The following is a 3,475-nucleotide window of genomic DNA, read 5'->3' as shown; positions in this document are numbered from 1 at the left end:
CACACAAACAGATGATTTGAAAACACACAGATATAAAAACTATACCAAAGTGTCCTCTTTCTATCACAGTCCACCAGAGCAAACCCATCTGTACAAAAGAAAAAAACAAACAGTCTAAAACAGACCTCTTTTTTTTTCTTATGTTGTGGGCTATTTCAGTGTCTTCTGGTGGTCAGCAAAACTATTGGAACTATTATTTCAGTTATCCATGTGATATTAACTGACTACAAAAAAAAAAAAAAACTTATGATTCTCTATTGAACATTTTTGACCTGACCACAGTGGAACCATACATGGGATCTTTTGATTGAAGAGCTGTGGAAGTTTTCATGTGTTATTGTTGCACATTATTGAACCACAGATTAAATAAGTCTTTATTTTTCAGATTAACAAAGAAATAAAATTAGTCAGATATAATTTTTTTAATTAAAAACAATCAATTACAATTACTAAACACAAAATCATCTTTTGCATGATCATGCATCTCCTTCAAGTCAGTATATTTTCTGGTCGAAGCACATTTGACAGTCGTCACAGTCTTGAGTCTGAGTGGAATCTTGTAGGTTTTCTATCAGCGTTGTTCATTCCAGACACAATGCATTTTTAACCAGAGCCAGACTCAATCAGGACTGTCTTTGTCCAAGCCTAGCCATAAATTTGATTCAGATCTGGATTTTGATATTCACAATGTTGTGTTTTGAAGTCATTCTGCTCAGTATTATCTGTGATTTGGGTATATTTAATAAAAGTTAATCACATATGTTCATCAACTGAATCTCGTACATTATCGCTGTCTATTTGTTGCAGTAAACACAAATTGGACAAATCACCTAAATTTTTGCTGGGGATTTTGATTCATCTCAGTGATTCAAATCTTTATCAGATCCTTTCACCAAAAAGATTTGTGACCAATTCATCAACGGTCAGGAGATGTTTCAGTTCATTCACAAGACGACTCGTTCAGTGCCGCTGCGAGTCTCGTTCAGACTCAAAGATGTCTTTCTTTATGACTGAGTCAATGAATCATTCACTCAAATGATTCACGAGGTTTGTTTTCAACTATGTCAGCTTGCCGAGAAAAAACAAAGTAACTTACGTCAGTATTGAGCCTAAAAATAAATTACTCAGCTGTAACTTATTGTATAAAAGCAATGTCACATTTGCAATCTTGCCTGATATTAAGAAGAAACAGTGCTCTTGCTCGTTTGATGTTGCTTTAAATCAGTAAAGGATTATATTAACATGAACTTATGAAATGTTTCCTAAGTCTCTTGAAACAGAACATTAAACCAAAATAAACATGCTGACATTCTCCTGAACTTCGGCTCCTTGATATCAATTTGATTAAATTATTAGTCAAGACTTGATCAAGATGCTGTAACATCATTTTAAATTCAATTTGGACAGCAATATCTTCTAGTTGTAATTGGGTGAAAATAGGAAGTTAGACCCACACTGAAACTGGTTTAATGTAGGCCAATATGTTGGACATTTAATTTACATTAAATTAAAATAATGTCAAGTTTTTTTTTTTTTTATTGACCCACAATTTGATTTGTTGTTGTTTTTTTTTTTTTTTTTTTTGTCAAGTTTTTTTTTTTTGCATATTTGACCTGCTTTTTGATGTCAATTTTGATGTTAATTTGATGTCAACATGAACTGCCCACTAGGAAGCTGTTGCACAAACAAAACAACAAAACTGTGTCTTTTTTGTGTTGATGTTGTGGAGTGTGTTTGCATATTGATCAGATGCTTCAGTGCTCTGAGAGTGTTTTATAGTGCTGTGAGTTTAACACTTCATCACTGACACACACAACAATCTTCATCAAACATGACCTTCATCATCATCTTCATCTCTGGACTCTCACAAGCGGGTTTGCTCAATGGTTTGTGCAGCACAAGTTTGATATCAATCTATTTCTTCAAGTATATTGTCAAAGTTTTGAGTTGATTTTCCTTCTGGTTGTGGTGTTTCAGAGTGTAGAGGACAGATCAGCGTCACTCACACCAGAGTCCCTCTCAACAGCAGCTAACCAGGAGAAACAGTGAAGATCAGCTGTAGAACCAGCACAGATGTGTATGGTGGTGATCGTTTAGCCTGGTACTTACAGAAACCTGGAGAAGCTCCTAAACTCCTGATTTATTGGACTGACAGCCTCTATTCAGGAACTTCATCTAGATTCAGTGGCAGTGGATCTAACAGTGATTTCACTCTGACCATCAGTGGAGTCCAGACTGAAGATGCTGGACATTATTACTGTCAGAGTTATCACAGTGGTGATGTGTTCACACAGTGATAAAGAGTGGTACAAAAACCTCGGTCAGTCAGAGTCACAGTGACTGAACTGATGCTGCAGCTGCTCAAACACTATCACACACTACTGACACACAGAGACCAAACACAGAACTACACATGAGCTCAGAACTGAGTCAGGAGTGAAATCAGCTCTATTAGACTGTGATCTGTCCTGTGACAGACGGGTTTGACTCAACTATGCTCAGATTCAGAGAAAACAGAGAGTGTAAACTAATATCAAATCAAACAGACAATAACAGCACCAAGGTTTTTTTTATTTTTTTTATTTTGTACATTATAATACACTCATATCTCATTTTAAGTCATATAGTAAAGTCATTGTAGCAGCAGCATTGTGTTTTCATTCACAAAAATCTAATTCTAACCTTTAAATATTTATAATGCTGAGTTTCTTTTTTACTATATTCATGATCTTTTATGTTCTTTATGTTCCTGATGAATTGTCTCTTGCTGCCCCTTGTTGGTCACTGATCTGCACTACATATTCACCCTGCATTTAAATCAAATAAAAATGAAGACATTTAAATATATATATTTATATATCTTATGTGTTTTGCTCAAAAAAGAAAATCATACATGTTTGTAACGGCAATAGGGTTAGTAAATGATGACGATTTACATTTTAGGGTGGACTGTCTCAGTAAAGGTGCGATATACGATTTTTACACGTTCAGTTTTAAGTGTTTTCTCATTATTTCAACATTGCATCAACTACTGATGAACATTTTATTTGAATCTTCACTGGTTATTTAACCATGTATTGTCTTTGAAAAGCTTTTCTCTTTTAACAAATTTAAATGCACAAATTCATGTTATTTTTTATTTACATGTAATGCGAGGATTCCCAAACTTTTTTTGTCAGCAGAACTTCTTTCATCTAATATATATTTTATTATTATTATTATTTTTATGTTATTTTTTTAATTATGAATCACATTTGTTTGTTTTTCTCTGAAGTTGGTTTTTATCTGAAGTTGGTTAATAGTCACATGCAGGTAAACAAATAAAATAGAATATATTTTCTTTTATTTGCATTTTTATATCAATATGGTACAAGACTATCATATTTAAATCAATGTAAAATCAATGATAAATGACTTGGATCAAAAGTAATCTAAAAGTAGTCTGATTACCTAAAATGTGTAATGTAATAGATTA

The sequence above is a fragment of the Cyprinus carpio genome, chromosome A24 (genome assembly GCF_018340385.1).
Source record: "Cyprinus carpio isolate SPL01 chromosome A24, ASM1834038v1, whole genome shotgun sequence".
NCBI lineage: Eukaryota > Metazoa > Chordata > Actinopteri > Cypriniformes > Cyprinidae > Cyprinus > Cyprinus carpio.
Note: the sequence above shows the minus strand (reverse complement) of the source record.